Source organism: Notamacropus eugenii, chromosome 2, assembly GCF_028372415.1.
Source record: "Notamacropus eugenii isolate mMacEug1 chromosome 2, mMacEug1.pri_v2, whole genome shotgun sequence".
Taxonomy (NCBI): domain Eukaryota; kingdom Metazoa; phylum Chordata; class Mammalia; order Diprotodontia; family Macropodidae; genus Notamacropus; species Notamacropus eugenii.
In genome coordinates this window covers 176130500-176148907 of record NC_092873.1, presented here as the reverse complement: position 1 = coordinate 176148907, position 18408 = coordinate 176130500, and positions in this window count along the sequence as shown.

Sequence of the window (18408 nt, the reverse complement as noted above, 5' to 3'; positions counted from 1 at the left end):
TAAGCATTTATTAAGCACCAGGCATTGTATCAATGTTATCTCATTTAGTTCTTATAACAAGCTTAGGAGGTAGATTATCTTCATTTAATAGTTGAGGATACTGAAGTTAAGTGACTTACTCAGGGTCACACAGCTAGTACGTGTCTGAGGCTGGCTTTGAACTCAGGTCTTCCTGAATCCAGGCCCATCACTGTCCGCCACACCACCTACCTAGCTGTAAGTGCTGTTGGCTCTTAGAGGAATGGATGACTATGAGTTGGAGTGGACTGGGAAGGTTACAAAGAAAGAAGAGATATGAGTAATCTTGAAAGATGGATAGAATTTGGTTAATGACAGAGAGGAGAACATTTCAGATGGGGTAACTGGGAGACCAAATGTGAAGGAGACTTGTTTTGGAATGTGGTAATAAATACATCAGTAGAAAGGCAGTGTGACTTGGTAGATAAAAAGTCGGTGTTAGAGTTAGAAAGACCGTATGACTAAACATTTCAGACAAATGTGATTTGTATCATTCTAGTAAGATTCCACACCAGGATTTCCCTACGCTAAGGAAATCACAGGTCAAGAATCCCTCCCTCCCCTCTGCTCACTACCTAAAGCAGACAACCTAACTGGAGCAGAGGGTCCAGGACAATGAGTAGCTAGATAGAAAAGGCAAAATTTCTAAAATAAACCATCAACTCATTTTTACTGAGTCTAACCTTCTTCTTCTTGTCTCCTCCTGTTCATCAACCGCTCTAATTTAGATAGTGTGCCCAACAGGCATGTCTAATTCTGCACTGTGGATGGCCCCTAGCATATTGTTGACACTCAATAACTGCCATTAATCATTTATGTAATTGGTGGGAGGAAACTAATTGGCATACAGTTCCCCAGGGTGCAGAGTAGAGGTTCTGGCCAAGTTCTCCATGCCAAATCCCTGTTCTTAATACAAAGCCCCATAGGAGAGCCATGGAGAAACTCCTGCTTCAAGAGCCCTGGCCCCAGTAAACTGCCTGTTATGTTCTCCCCCTCCCCCATCTCAAACTGGGAGGTTTGAATGAGTGCAGCTGGACCTGGAACCCACATCTCCCAGGGGTCCTGAAAGGGGGCTTACTGTTTTAGCCCCTTGAATTATATTCTTCTACTGAAATTAATGTTACTGATGCAAATCTGTATCTACCTAGATTTCAATTGCCAATCTTCATACCCTCACACACAAAGGGGAGACCAGTTGCATACCAGTTATAAATTGGTGGCTATATAAGCTGTAATGATGACTTCAGTTGACTCATGTGTTGCTGTACAGGAGGCAGGAGTCTTGCTTTAAAAAAATTTCATAGCATGCCTAAAAGATATTTTATTCCAGATATACACTTGTACACACATGTACATAAGCTACATTGTACACATATAATATACACACATATACACATACACATGCACATATCCATATCTATATATGCATACACATATACATGTATATACACAATATACATATACATTTTATGTCTCATAACTAGGCATCATATAAGATGACTCCTTATTCATAAGCTTTCCAACTGGGATGGTTTGAATGCAGGAAGAGTATAATTTTAACAGCTGCCTTGCCTGCATCTGAGAATGGCTCTGCAGATGTGTTACCTATTGTATGGCACAGAAGGTGCCAGCATAGTAAGCAGTCATCAATACAGAGGAAGAAGACCGTCTGTTCACTTTCTGAAAATATAAGCTCATGATAATGGCTTGAATGCTTCATCTTGTAGACACAGCAAGCTTCATCAAACTGTCTTTGAGTCCTTTTAGAGTGGAGTCTTTTTCCCTCTCCTGAACACTCCTTCAAAATCTAGCAGGCATTTTACAATTGAGCAGATAGGCTGATACTTTAAAAACTCCTTTGAAGGGCATAGTAAATGCCCTTCAGAGAGGCAGAGAATGAAATCTCTGTTTTATGGTAAAATGAAATGATATCTGGTTAGCTTTATTTTTTAAATATTCAGCCTTTATTATTTTCCCCCTCTATTTTGGAGTTGACACTGAAATGAGGCATTTGCAAAATTATATCCTGGATGTTAAGTTAAGCAGAAGGACTGTTGAAACTTATTAGAGGTCTTTCCATTCCCAACACTCTGCTATTGATTTTCCTCACTCCTACATCTCTGCCCACAGCCCTCCTCCCCCAATCTCATGGTCAATAATTTGGATCATTGAAGGAGGGAATTACAGAATTGTAGAAATGAGAGCTGGATGAACTTGTCTAGCTCATGTTTGAAAGGAATCTCCACTATGACATACTTGACAAATGGCCATCTAGCCTCTGCTTAGAGACTTCAAAGGAGCAAGCTGCTCGCTACCTCTTGAGGCAGCCCATCACACCTGAGGCAACTCCAATGATCAGGACACTTGCTGACATCTAGGCTAGATTTGCTCATTTGTCCTCGTTCTATCCTCTGAGGCCAAGCAGAGTAAGCCTACTCTACCTCACGGCAGCCTTTCAAGTACTTGAGGAAGCTGTCTGGTTAATATAAAGACTACAGTCCCATTTTGACTGGTTTTTGGTCCTAATTATTCAAATATCTCAAATTCTAATCAAATTTTTGTAGTAAAAACTTGTTTTTAGTAGAATTACAGACTAAGAGTTAGAAGGGAGGTTGGGACTTAGAGATTTAGTTCAATCACCTCATTTTACTGATGAAGAAACAGAGAGGCTGGGCTCACAGAACCAGTAGCAGATGCAGAATTTAGATCCCGATGCTCTCATTCCTAATCCAGCATGTGCTCAAGTACATAACACTGAATGTACTCACTTTTTCCCCACCTTCTCTCCTTTCTATCAATCAAAAATTAACTGTTGAGGATCCCTTTGTCTCAAGTCTCTGCTTCCTTTTTTCCAGGGATGTAGTTAGCTAACCCGAGCCAATGTGTTAATGGATGATGCCATGTTAATAGGGGAGACTGCCCTCACACCCTTCTGCTCTTGGTAGCATATGTGTGTGTGTTCGTCCTTCATTGCTGAAGAAGACCATGCCATCAGAGAAATAATGACATGATTTGCACTTGACTCTGTTTTTTGAGTGAGGGAGGGCTGTGCAGGTCACCAGCCTCACTTCTCCTCCAGAGCCATCTGAATCCAGTGACCAGATATTCATCAGAATGACTGGAGATGACCCAGGATGAGGCAATTGGGGTTAAGTGACTTGCCCAAGGTCACACAGCTAGTGAGTGTCAAGTGTCTGAGGTGAAATTTAAACTCAGGTCCTCCTGACTCCTACACAGTGCACCACCTAGTTGCCCCTTAGCATATGTGCATTGTTACAAGGGACTTATGTGCAGTGACTCTAATAGTAAAACTTATCAGTACTAGTCACATGACTGCTATATTTATAGTCGTAAAGCATTGGTCTGACCATGTCATCACTCCAGCTGCAGAAACTGTAGTGACACCCTTATGCCTCTAGGATAAAATGCATAATCCTCTATTTGTGTCTTCTCAATCTGGTTCTAACCTCTGTTTCCAGATTTACCAAACATAAGTAAAGAAATAGTAAAAGAGTACTCACCTTTTTTTGATGACTTCAAGACACTTGGCCCAAGTGAACTACTTCTTTGGGTCCTGAAAGAACTGGCAAATGTGATTCCTGTTACCCGTGATATATAATTTTTTTTTTAATTATGGAAAACTGAAATACCATGTAAATGAAGCAGGGCAAATACTGTCCTGATTTTTTTTAAAGAAGGCAGTAAGTTCAACTGTGCCCAAAAGATCCCACACATACAAAAATATGTATCACAAAAGTGGGAAAAGGTCCCAGATGTACAAAAATATGTATAGGAGCTCTTTTTGTGGTGGCAAAGAACTTGAAATCGAGGGAATGCCCATCAATTGGGGAATGATTGAACAAGTTGTGGTATATGAATGTAATAGAATGCTATTGTGCTGAACAGTCGGATTTCAGAAAAACCTAGAAAGATTTATATGCACTGATGCTGAGTGAAATGAGAAGAACCAGGAGAACATTATACATAGTAATAGCCACAGTGTGCAAGGAATGTTTGTGATAGACTAAGCCCTTCACAGCAATGCAAGGACCTAAAACATCCCCAAAGGACTCTTAAGGCAAAATGTCATCCACGTCCAGTAAAAGAACTATGGAATTGGATCACAGAATGAAGCAGACTATTTTCTCTTATGTTGTTTTGCTTTTTATTATGGTTTCTCCCGTTCATTTTAATTCTTCTATGCAACATGACTAATATGAAAATGTGTTTAATAAGAATGTATGTGTAGAATCCATATAAGATTGTAAGCCATCTCAGGGAGGAAGGGGAGAAGGAGGGGGAGAAAATTTAAGACTTAGGGAAATGATTGTTGAAAACTAAAAACAAATTAATTAAATTAAAAAAAAGAAGAGGAGTAAGTTCTCAAAAGTATAGGTTGTTGAACCTGACTTTGATTCCTAGGAAAATTCTAGAATGGATCGTTAAACAAGATGGTTGGTGAACATCTAGAAAAAGAAGGAATGTTTGCAAAAATCTAGATTTTTTTAAAAATGAGAACAAGTCATGTGAGACTAACCTGCTTTACGTTTTTGATAGGATTACTAAAATAGTAGATAAGGAAAATTATCTGGATGTTACCTAAATTTTACCAAGGCTTTTGATTGATTGTCTAATGTTATCCTTGTGGAGAAAATGGAGAGATATGGATTAGGCATTAATACAATTGGATGTATTAAGAACTGATTAGATCTCCAATGGTATATGCCAGGAGTATACCCTACTCTTGGTTCTGTGCTAACTTTTTTATAGTGACTTGGATAAAGACATACATGGCATCCTCATTAAATTTTCAGGTAATACAAGCCTGTGAGGGATATCTAAAGCACTGGAGGCCTTGGCAAGAGATGTCAATGCAGAGAGAGACATAGCTTCTTCTTCACCAACAAATTCTTCCCAGCAATGGATGGCAGTTCAGAGAGCTCTAGCTTCATTTTCACACATTTCTTAAGTTACTTCTCTGATCCCAGTGCAGAAATCTCTTCTTTTACCTTTTCGCTTGTCCTGGTTCAGAAATGTATTCTCACCTTGAGAAACATTATTCTACCTTATGATGAGTAAGTAAACCTGATCTCTTCCAATTGAACCATAATCAGGCAAAACACATTTGTTCAACAATCATAAAATGGGTCAGGAGTTCAGAGTTTCTCAGTTATTAACTCCAAAGTGCTCCAATATGTCATATGCAGATTAATGACAAGAACACAGAACCCTGAGGGAGACTTTCCCATTGTTTCCCATAATTTTACCAGAGGCAGTTAGATGGAAATCTTGGATAGAAACAGTGGATAAAACATTGAGACAGGCATTCCATTGTTTCCATTGTTTCACTGGAAGCAGCTGGTGGCACAGTGGATAGAATAATGGGCCTGGAGTTAGGAAGTCTTGAATTCAAATCCAGCAACAGATATTTACTAGTTGTGTGATCTTGGGCAAGTCATAACCTCCATTTGCCTTTATTTCCTCAACTATAAAATGAAGATAATAATAGCACCAATTGTCTAGGATTATTGTGAAGATCAAATGAGATAATAATTGTAAAGTACTTTACATAGTATAGGGCACATAGTAGGTGCTATGTAAATGTTAGCTGATATTAACCATTATTCTAGGTCTCAAATTATTAAAGTTTCAGTGCCTGGGGCACAAACTTTCCCTTCCCTTCCCTTCCCTTTCCCTTCCCTTCCCTTCCCTTCCCTTCCCTTCCCTTCCCTTCCCTTCCCTTCCCTTCCCATGCCTTCCCTTCATCCTTCTCTTCATCCTTCTCTCCTTTTCTCTCATTACTGCATATCAAAGCCTGTCTGTTTGCCATTATTTCTCAGAATTTTGTAGCTCTGACCCTTTGGTTAAATTTGGATGATGTATGGAAGAGAAAAATGACTAGATCTAAAATAGATGTATGGGGGTCAAATAAAATACTCTGATTTCATTAATTCTCCCTATGATACCCTAGATAAAATTGTTTTGTAGAAAGCATCACTTAATTACTACTGGATCTGGACTTCAGTGGCTGATGAATTCTACTATACTATAAATTCTCTGAGGACAGTGATCATATTTTATATAACTTTTTTCATCCCCGACATCATCTCTAGCACAGTGCAGGCATGTTGAAGGCACCTTATATATAATTGTTGAATTGAAGTTTTGTTTGGATTGAAACTAAATAAATTACTTAAGGACTTGGCTGTAGTATAGGTGAGTAGCCCAAACTCACAGCAAAAAAAGAGGTTGGATATGTCCACTCTTCCGTTCCTTTAACACCATCTGGAGTTCAGGGTCCCATAGATACCACATTGTAGATGTTGACTTTCTTGATATGACTTCCCATTTTTTGATTAATTCATTTTTGAGTAGTGTGCAACTCAATGGAAAGAATTTATTAATATCTTGCCCTTTCTGTTTTACTGAAAAATGTTTTGGGGCAGAATTTTCAGGTGCAGGCTGACATTTTACCTAGGCCTTCTAAGTTCAGAGAAGGGCCCAATGACCAGAATGTTGAGGGAACCTGAAGCCATGAAAATTGTTGGAAGTTCCTGGGTATGTTAAGGATGTCAGTCTGGGCAAGGGAGATGGAGGCAGGATAACAGCTGTATTTAAATATTTGGAGCATTGTCATGTGGAAGGAGAGATTAAACTTGTATTGCTTGACTCCAGAGAACAGAAATAGAACCAAAAGTTGCAACTTACATGGATGTAAAATTTAACTTAATATAAAGTACATAATATAAATGTTATTTGTATATTACCTGGTCTTTTATGAAGTATATATTATAGGCTGATACAGGGAGAGCATAAAATATGATAAATTATAATGCGATATGATATAATACAGAAAGGTAGCATTTTATATAGGCAGTTAGGTGGCAGAACATATAGAGTGCCATGCTTGAAGTCAGGAAAACTCATCTTAATGAGTTCCAATCTGACCTCACACATTTACTAACTGTGTGACCCTGGGCAAGTTACTTAACCATATTTGTCTCAGTTTTCCTATCTGTAAAATGAGCTGGAGAAGGAAATGGCAAACCACTTGAATATCTTTATCAGGGAAACCACAAATGGGTTCACAAAGTGTTGAACATGACTGAGCCAACCAAACAGCAACAGCAACAAAAGTATGGTTGAGTTGATTGGGGATTGGTCTTGGAATCAGGAAGACTTGGATTCGTGACCTACTTCTGACATGTAGTAGCTGTGTGACCATGGGAAAGTCACTGAACTCCTCAGGGTCCCTGACAGCATGCTTATACTTTAAGTTATAGATGATTTGCCAATTTGTATCAGTGGAGAGCTTCTGCACTCTAAATTCCCTGTACCAATGAAATCTCAATTCTGAATGGGAAAGAGAAGAGGTAGAGAGGAAGCAAGAGACATACACAGACAGAGATAAATACAGAAGGAGAGACAGAGAGGTAGAGATAAAGAAACACAAAGAGAGAGGCACCATAGATGCCAGATATATGGTTTCATGAGTGTAGCAAATTCTCTAGTGAGGAAATTCCATATGCCAATTCAATTCGGCACCTTCTTTGTAAATTATGGTCTTAGAAAGTTGCCTAGAGCACTATGAAGTTCAATGACTTGCCCAGGGACATATAGCCAGGATATGTCAGAAGTAGGACTCAAACCTAGTTCTTTTAAAAAAAATCTCTTAAAAATAATTAATTTTTATTTTTCAACATTCACTTCCATAAGATTTTGAGTTTTAAATTTTCTCCCCCTTCCTGTCCTCCCCCCTCCCCAAAATGGCATGGTATCTGATATAGGCTCTACTTATACATTCATATTAAACATATGTTCACATTAGTCTTGCTGTAAAGAAGAATTAGAACTAATGGGAGGAACCATGAGAAAAAAAGAAACAAAACAAAACAATTGAAAAGGAGACCAAAGAGTATGATTCCATCTGCATTCAGACTCCAAACTTCTTTGTCTGGATGTGGATAGCATTTTCTTCTGTGAGTTTTTTGGAGTTGTCTTAGATCCTTGCATTGCTGAGAAGAGCTAAGTCTATCAAAGTCAATCATAGTACAATGTGGCTATAACTGCGTACAGTGTTCTCCTGGTTCTTCTCATCTCATTCAGCATCCGTTCATGTAAGTCTTTACAGGTTTTTCTGAAGTCTGCCTGCTCATCATTTCTTATAGCACAATAGTATTCCATTACCCTCATATGCCACAACTTGTTCAGCCATTCTCCAATTGATAGACTTGCCCTCAATTTCCAATTCATTGCCACCATAAAAAGAGCTGTTATAAATATTTTTATAGGTTTGGGTCCTTTTCCCATTTTTGTGATCTCTTTGGGATAAAGACTTAGGGTATGCACAGTTTTATAGCCCTTTGGGCATAGTCCCAAATTGCTCTACAGAATGGTTGGATCTTTTCACAACTCCACCAACAATACATTAGTATTCCAATTTTCCCACATTTTCTCCAACATTTCTTATTTTCCTGTTTCGTCATGTTAGCCAATCTGATAGGTCTGATGTGGTACCTCAGAGTTGTTTTGATTTACATTTCTCTAACCAATAGTGATTTAGAACATTTTTTTGTATGACTATAGATAGATTTAATTTCTTCCTCTGAAAAGTGCCTGTTCATATCTTTTGACCATTTATCAATTAGGAAATGACTTGTATTCTTTTAAATTCAACTGAGTTCTCTCTATATTTTAGAAATGAGGCCTTTATCAGAGACACTGACCATAAAATTTTTTCCCAACTTTCTTTCTAATCTTGGTTGCATTGGTTTTGTTTGTGCAGAAAACTTTGCAATTTAATATGATCAAAATCATTCATTTTGCATTTCATAATATTCTCTATCTCTTGTTTGCAAACCTAGTTCTTCTTAATCTCAGCGCCTTCCCTCTGAGATTATGATGGTTATATTTTGTTTATCAGTATATCAGTTTATCTTGTTTGTACATAGTTGTTGGCCTGTTCTCTTTCTAATTAGATTGTAAGATATTTGATAGCAGAAAGAATTTTTTTCTCTCTCTTTGTATCCCCAGTGCTAGTAAGCTCATAATGAGTGCACTCTACATTACCTCTGTATAGCATGACATGACATGATATGCCATGCTATGCCATGCTTCAACAATATAACATTCTATTATAAAATATTTAACATAGCATGTTTTCCAAACAACAGAAATGATACAAAAATGCAATGGATAGCCTTGTATTGTGAGTTCTACATCGCTGGAGCTATTTAAGTTGTGTTTGGATTTGCGTTTAAGGATAGGGACTAGATAATCTTATAGGTCCTTTTCAATTGAGAGATTCTGTGACATTACATATCCTTGCACCAACTCTTTCAAGGGTCTGCTATTTGTGATCTGCTAGAGCAGAGCTGTCAGGGTACACTGTAGGTAGTTGACTGTCTTAAGAACTTTCAGTAATGTTGCAGAAATATTTCCAGAATTCAAAGTATTGCCCAATCCTAACTCTGATTTACTTACTCTCCTCTTCATCCTGGCTGCACACAAGAGACATAACAAATTGGGAAGTCTCATGTTATTGGTTTCAATTCATTGATGATCCACTAGTCTATTATATTTGATAAAAAGACACTTGAATTAAAAGAACAATGACCAGCCAATGGCATCTTACTTACCTGGTTCTATGTTCTGGACACCTAAGCTTAATACACTGAAGACTTGGAAGGGTGAAGGGTATGGAGGGGTGCAGCAGACAGGCCTAACCCTGATTGATGGTTTACTTCCTCTCATTCACTAAAATCAGAGGAGGCTAATGTATTTGGTGGATATGCCACCAGACAACATTCTCTTTCTAAATAGCTAAAGTATTGGAGGATATTTTTGTTTTGCTTTTCCTGTTTATGAATTAATACTGTCAGATATTACTAATGATTTGTTATTTCAATGCCAGGCTAGGTACTATTGGGCATCGTTATTATAAAATGTAGACTGTTAAACAAAACAAAAGGATGGAGTTCATGCAGATTGCATATTTTAGGAAATAAATATGTACTAGCAGAGCTATAATTAGAAATCCCAACACCTAGGACATCTTCAGTTATGCATGAGGGCAACTTCCAGAGTCTGGTCTGTTATCCTAAGACTATCTGACTGAAGGTATAGTCATGAGTCAAGAAGAGGTGACCCATATCCTCTACCTCGGTTAGTCTGATTCTTTATCCTGTCCTAAGGTCTTCACCTCTCATCAACCTTATGGGGTGGGGGCTGGTACTGGTGTTTGAGATATGAAAATGGAAATCTCTGGACAGTAATGAGGAAGAAGCATGCCCATCACAGCTGTTAGCAGCTAGTTAAAGCCCTGACTGTCTCACCCTAGTTATGGCTCCATATATCAATAGACTGAAAATAAACTTAGCTCATAGTTCAATGCATTTAGAGCCAGAAGGAACGTTGCTTATTGTTTATTACAACTTCCTTTTTTTAGAGATGAGAAAAATGAGGCCTGGAGCAGTTAAATTACTCACCCAAGTTCACACAGACAGTAAGCTAAATATGACATTGTATAACTGTCTGGGGATAGAGAGCAGACATTTGGGAGACAGTTTCTCTGCTCCTTCCCTGGAATTTCAGTAGTTAATCATTAATGAAGATGGCTCTATGGGTTAGCTGGAATGGCTCTGAGTGAAAAATTGCAATGCTGAAAGAAACAGAGTGAAATCAATGGAGGCTAACAGCTGATTTAAAAAAATTAAGTAGAAGTTGCAATGACTGGTGACATAAGTGGAAATTCCTCAGTTTAAGAAAGAATCAAGAATAACCCAGACTGAAGAGTGTGAGGAGGGTAGTTTTGCCACATCTGGAAAGTCACACTGCTTGAATGAACAGAGTGGCTTCTAGTATTAATAAGCTATAAGGTGAGATGCTCTCTGAGAGACCTGAGGATATTCAAGTGAATCAATTATCTACACAGCCATAAAAGCACTTTGACTTTTGTAGACAAAGATGAGGACAGCAATAAAAGAATTCAAAGGAAAAGGCACACTGGCTTCCAATAATGTGACTGCTTGGCTTATGGAAAGGGCTGACTGCAGAAAATAAAGCTGTCAAGGTAGAAAGGACACTTATTAGTACAGGATCTGATGAGAAGATTATTGCCAATACAGTATGCTTGCTTTATTTTAGTGAGGATGCAAAATAATAACATGAAGGACCAAAGACTGCCATATCTTTTTTTTATCCAAAATGCCATAAATATGGCTGGGAAGACTTATTATTAGAATTACTATTATTTACAAGAAGTACATTTCCCCCTTTTTATATCATGAAAATTCTTATAGACAGGAGGAAAGTGGAACCAAAAATCTTGGTGAGAAGAATTCTGGGTGAATTTGACTGATAAAATGGTCCTAAGATCACCAACTTGTTAGACTAAAACCTTTGAATTATGACCTCTATAATTTTCTAATTTTAGTAAGTTTAATTTTTAAATCTTCTAATTAATTAGTATACACTAGAATTTTATAAAATCCCAGTATTCTCATAATGTAGACAGTGGACTGTAATGGAATTTTTAATGACTGTCTTCAGGACAGATGCACATGAGAGTTGCATATGGCCTCCCACATTTTTCTCATTCACTTGGCTTGAAAAGAAAGCTTCTTATAGTACCCTTGCCCAGCCCAAAAGATGACAATAACATCTAGGAGTCTCAAGAGTTCTTGGAGACTCACACATAGCCGAAATGGACATGAGTCTGCCCACAGGATCTGGGGGCAGGCAGTTCATGGCCATTATTCTTGAGCCTGTTATTTAGAAGATGGAGGAATCTAAATTTCCTAGGCAGTATGGTCCTGGTACCTAGACTAGAAGAGAAGAATGATTTCTTGACCAGTGTCAACTTTGGGTGTTGCCTCTAGATTAACCCAGGGTTCAATAGGTAAAAGATCAGACATTCAAAAGACAGAGAGGAGTTCCTGAGCAGCATGCCTCTCAGGGAAATACTAGCATGATCCATTTGGTCCTTGTACCTTAACAGGAGAGTTGTGGAGTAGTAAGGGAATGAAATCCATGGCATGGTCAGGGCAGAGAGACAGAGAAAGAAATCAAGACCTTGCTCTGTTTCTATTATGTTATATTTTGAATACTGAAGGTTTGATGGGAAGAACTTTGGTTGTTGCTTGCCTTTCAATCTCAAAATAAGTTTGCCATCCAGGGGAGTCCAAAACATAGATAAGCAGACAATTTGCAATGGAAATGGGTAGTACTCTGTGAGAAAGAGGGATTTAACCAGAATGTTGTAGGGTTAGTTGGCCTTTGCCCTAAAGGAAACCCTATGTTCACTCCCCTTTTCAGAGCAGTTGAATTGAAAGGGTTGTTGCAAATGAACTAATGTGATGCCTTATGTGTTTTCTGTATCTTTTTATAAGTTCTGTGGATTCTTTACATCTTTAAATTTTTTTTTTTGTGGAATGAAATAAAGTCTGTCTTCTTCTCAATATGCATTTGTTGCCTTGAGTGTTCATATTGGGAATCCTGTTATACACATTTGTGGAAATCTAGAAGGGAGCATAATTTTTTTCTCAAACTTTCTCTTCTCTTCAAACCTACACCTTCACTTTCTACCTCTTCACTCTTGCTCAAGTAAAGGCTTCACCTCCTTACTTTACTGAGAAAAAATGAGGCATTAAAAAAAAAACTTACTTCCACCCTCCCTCCTTTTCTTCCTTCTTTCCTTCTTTCCTTCCTTCCTTCCTTCCTTCCTTCCTTCCTTCCTTCCTTCCTTCCTTCCTTCCTTCCTTCCTTCCTTCCTTTTCCTTCCTTTCTTCCTTCCCTTCTTTCTTCCATTCCATGGTTATTTTGCTTTTACAAATGTTTATTATCTCCCTAGCTTTCTAGTTTGCTTTTGAACTGGCTGGCTTCTATGGCTGGAATGCACTCCCTCCTCACCTCTGTCTCATCGAATCTCTGTCTTGCACAGCTATGATGCGCCCCCCCCCCAAAAGAAAACCCTAGAGACAAATATGCATAGTACAGCAAAATAAATCCCCATGCTGACCGTATCAAAAAATGTAGATCTTATTCTCTATTTTAAGTATATCACCTCTCAGGCAGCAGGTGGGTAGCATATTTTGTTTTTATGGTTTATCATTAAATTGATCAGAGTTTTAGAGTCAAAGTTGTTTTACTTTATAATGTCAATGTATAAATTGTTTGAATTGAGGCTATTTGTATTAGCTCCCTCTTCCTCACTTCTCCCCATTTCAAAATAACTTGATGTTGTCTTCCACTTTTTTCTTCCAGATCTGACAAAATTCTTCCAGATCTTGCCAAAGCTATGCCCTTTATCCCACATCTTCCTATCTTCCCCATCAGGTAGCTACTTCAATTGCCACCTCCCCACAAACTCTGCTAATCTTCAATTTTTCCTTTTTTTTGCATCCTTCAATCACATCCAAGTTACTCTAATCCCTAAAAGTCCTCCACTAGGCTTTACTACCACCTTAAGCTATCCTTACTTGCTACCTTTTTTTCCTGTCAGATTCCATGAGAAAGCTTGGTACCTTCAATTCTACTTTGAAATCTGGCTTCTGACATCATTAGTTGAATGAAACCACCATCTAAAATTACCATGTTTTCTCAATTGCCAAATACGGTCTTTTTAAGTTCTCATCTTTTTTGATCTTTCTGTTGCATCTGAGACTGTTGAAAATAATTTCCTCCTGGATATTCTCTCCTCTCTGGGTTTTGCAACACTACCTTCTCCTGATTACCTTTCTATCTGTCTAAACACCCCTTCTCTGTGTTCTTTGGTAGTTCTTCAGGATTCCCAGATCACACCCCCTAAATGTATATTTCCTATACCTCTTGCCTAGGCCTCCCACTCCTCTTTACATTTTCTCTCTTGGTGACCTTATCAACTACCATAGGTTTAATGATCATCTCTAAACCCAAGACTCCCATGACTATATATTCAGGCCTAGTTTTCCCCTTAGTCCCAATCCCACATCACCAATTCCCCATTGAGGATGAATAATTTTTCTCTGATAAATTGGATATTTCAAAATTGATGTCCCCAAAACATCAAACATATCCAAAGCAGAACAGAATTATTTTCCCCTCTTCCAAACTTCCCAGTGGCACAATAGTTACAGTACTATTCCTTCACTCTCCCAAGAGTTTCATAACCTCCCAAAGAGTATCTTTGACTCTTTAGTCTCCCTCACCTCAAATATCTAAGAGTTTGCCAAATTTTGTCTTTTCTTCTTCAATATCTCTTAAATTTTTTATTTAAAAATTATTTTCTTTATTTCATTAAATATTTCCCAGTGATATGCAAAAGAATTTTTAACAATCATTTAAAAATTTTTTGAACTCCAAATTCTTTCCCTGCTTTACACCCCCTTCCCTCCTTGAGAAGCCAAGCACTTTGATTTCAATTAAATATTTGAGGTCGTGTCAAACACATTTCCGTATTAGCTAGGTTACAAAAGAAAACACAAACAAAACAATAAAAATAAACAAAGAAAAAAGTATGCTTCAATCTGCATTCAAGTTTATCAGTTTTCTCTCTGCAAATAGATAGAATTTTTCACCATAAGTCCTTTGGAACTGCCTTGGATCACTGTCTTGATTAGAGAAGCGAAGTCTTTTATAGTTGGTCATACTTAAAATATTGCTGCTGTGGTGTACAATGTTCTGCTTCTGCTCACTTCACTTTGCATGAATTCACGTAAGTCTTCTTAGGTTTTTCTGAAATCATACTGCTTGGTATTTCTTATAGCACAATAGTATTTCATCACAATTATATGCTATAACTTGTCTAGTCATTCACCAATTGATGGGTATCCCCTTCATTTCTAATTCCAAAAAGAGCTGGCATTAGTATTTTTGTACAAAGAGATTCTTTTCCATTTTCTTTTATCTCTTTGGGATATGGACCTAGTAGTGGTATTGCTGGGCCAAAAGATATGCATAGTTTTATAATTGTTGTGTGTAGTTCTAAATTGTTCTCCAGAATAGTTGGGTTAGTTCACAACTCCACCATCAGTGTATTAGTATCTCAATTTTTTCACTTCCCCTCCAGTATTCACCATTTTCCCTTTCTGTCACATTAGCCAGGCTGAGAGATGTGAGGTGGTATCTTGGAGTTGTTTTAATTTTCATCTCTCTAATCAGTAGTGATTTGAAGCATTTTTTTAATGTGACTATTGATAGCTTTGATTCTTTTTCTTCTGAAAATTACCTGTTCATATCCTTTGACCACTTATCAGTTGGGGAATGACTTGCATTCTTATAAATTTGACTCTTTCTATAATCAGTATATATTTGAAGAATGAAGTCTTTATCAGAGAAATGCTGTAAAATTTTTTTATATTACTTCATTGTCCATGGTACCCTTATTTTATTTTTAGTGAAAAGTAGTTTTTGGATCTTTGGATTTATCAAACACTAGATTACAATGGTAATTTACTATTGTGTATTGTGTACCTAATCTATTCTACTGATCTACCACTCTATTTCTTAGCCAGCACCAGATTGTGCTGATAATCACTGCATTGTAATACAGTTTGAGATCTGGTATGGCTAGATCACTTTCCTTAACATTTTTCATTGTTTCCCTTGATATTCTTAACCTTTTGTTTTTCCTGATGAAATTTGTTATTATATTTTCTAGCTTTATAAAATAATTCTTTGATAGTTTGATTGGTACGACCCTGAATAAATAAATCAACTTAGATTGAATTGCCATTTTTTGTTATATTGACTCAGCCCACCCATGAGCACAAGTGAGAGTTGGGTGGAACAGGTGGACACCAAAAGTGGAAAGCAGGAAAGGACTCAGCAGCCATCTCACCAAAGGTACTGGTCCTCCTGAACACACCCTACACCCTTTGGTGTGCAACACTGCATTTGCTCATCTGGGTCAGAACACTTGCAACACCAAGACTAGTTTGATAAAAATGATGGGGAAATTCAGCAGCTGCTAAATGAAAAACATGAACTCCATAGGATTTACCAGCAGGATAGTTCATTCACCTCTAAGAAGGCAGCATTTAATTCCATCAAAAGCAAAGTAAAAGCAAAGCTTAGAGAGATGCAGGATTCCTGGCTCAGTAAGAAGGCAGATGAAATTCAGTTTTATGCTGATAGTAACAATCCAAAGCACTTTTATGATTCCCTGAAAGCTATTTATGGACCAAAAACCTACGGTGCATCACAACCACTCAGTGCTGATGGAGTCACATTGATTAGTGATAAGGACATGATCCTAGAGAGATGACTGAACACTTCCATAGTGTTCTCAACAGACCATCATCAATCAAAGCTGAGACCATTAACTGTTTACCTCAGTTTGAAATCAATCCCTCCTTAGCTGAACTTCCAGCTGAAGAAGAGATCTTGAGGGCCATTAGGCTCCTTTCATGTGACAAAGCACCTGGTGCTGATTCTATTCCAGCTGAGATTTACAAGGTAGGGGGAACCATTGCTCATACAAAAGTTGACTGAAAATTTCCCGGTTATATGGCAAGAGGCGGTTATTCCCTAGGAACTCAAGGATGCTTCCATTGTCCATTTCTATAAAGACAAAGGGAATGGATTGTCCTGCAACAATCATGGGAGGGGGTCTCTCTCTTAGTCAATTCTGGCAAGATTCTTTCTAGAGTCCTCCTTAATAGGCTGATCTTTCAGCTGGAAGATGGTCATCTACCTGAGAGCCAGCGTGGCTTCAGAAAGAGCTGAGGAACAGTCGATATGGTGTTTGTTGGCCAACAACTTCAGGAGAAATGCAAGGAGCAGAACAGAGGACTGTACACAATGTTTGTAGATCTGACCGAGGCCTTTGACACTGTTAGTCATGAAGGCTTATGGAAAATCACTTCAAAATTTGGCTGCCCAGAAAAGTTCATCAGTATTGCATGTCAATTTCGTGATGGCATGCTTGCCCAGGTTCTGGATAGTGGACAAAGCTCTTGTACCTTCCCAGTCACCAATGGAGTGAAACAGGGCTGTGTGCTTGCTCCCATGCTTTTAGCATGATGTTTTTAGCCATGTTATCAAATACTTTCAGTGAGGATGAATGCAACATCAAGGCCGGCTACTGCAATGATGGTAAACTCTTCAAGTTGAAAAGGCTGCAAGTCAAGACCAAAGTGGAGGGAGCGTTGGGTGCATGAGTTTCCTTTTGCAGATGAATGTGCACTCAGTGCATTCTCTGAAGCTGAGATGCAATAAAGTATGTCCCATTAGTAAGGGTTTAATATATGAAATTTCCTTTTGTAAAAGTGACCCTATGCATTTGTAGAAGTACAGTACAGTTTATTGATAGATCAACAGATATGAACTCAAAAAAAGAAATGACAAAAATCATCTCTTCTCTTCTCAACAGACATTTAGATAATGTTTTTAGAAAAGTTCAAAGTGATATTGATTACCCAGAGAAATGTTCTGCTCAAATCCATGGAGAGATGGTGCTGTATAATCTATAGGTCATAGCTTCAGATCCAGAAGATCAATAGTGTCGAGATGTCATCATCACTTGACCTCCACGGTAAAGTAATCCAAATAAATATGATTCTGTTTAGCTCAAGCTGACAATGTGGCTTACTAGAAATAGAGACTATGTATTAACTCTTTCAAGTTGCATGGTGGTACAATGGTGGAGGCCTGAGAATAAGCTTGTTTTTACTATAATTGAAACTTTAATTAAAAAGCAACAACGAATAAACCACAAGGCCTTCCACAGTAATTTTTCCTTGGAAATAAATGGAAGAGAAGACAGACAAGTTATGGAGCTAAAAATCTCCAACAATCATTTATATTGACACTGGGGTAAATTCTTAATATAATCAGTGTGGTAATGCCCTTTTCTGATGCAGACATTGACTACTTAATACTTTTTCATTATATGTAATTCTTTTTTACATTTTTTCAAGATTTAGAGTCTAGAGACCTTCACCACATTTTCATATCACCTCAAGCTATAGTCCTGTATCTCCCCTCACTTCCATAGCCAAACTCCTAAAAAAACTGTATTACTTCTACTTTTCACTTAATTTTCAACCCTTTGTAACAGCTCTATCACTCAACTGAATCTACTCTTTCCAAATGTACCAGTGAACTCTTAAATGTCTTCTGATGTCCTTTTTTCAATCTCCATTCTTCTTAAAATCCTGTAGTATTTGATACTATTGACCATGCTTTCTGGGTTGTGTGTGTGTGTGTGTGTGTGTGTGTGTGATGCTCTTGTCTTTCCTCCCTCCTGTCTGCTGACTTTCTTCTCAGTCTCCTTTACTAGGTCATCATCCATATTTCACTTCCCAATTGTGTGCTCTATGTCCTTTTCTTTCTCTACCCTATATTGTCACAAACTCTTTTAGATTTAAATATCATCTCTAAGCCCGATTTCCATATCTGTATATCTAGACC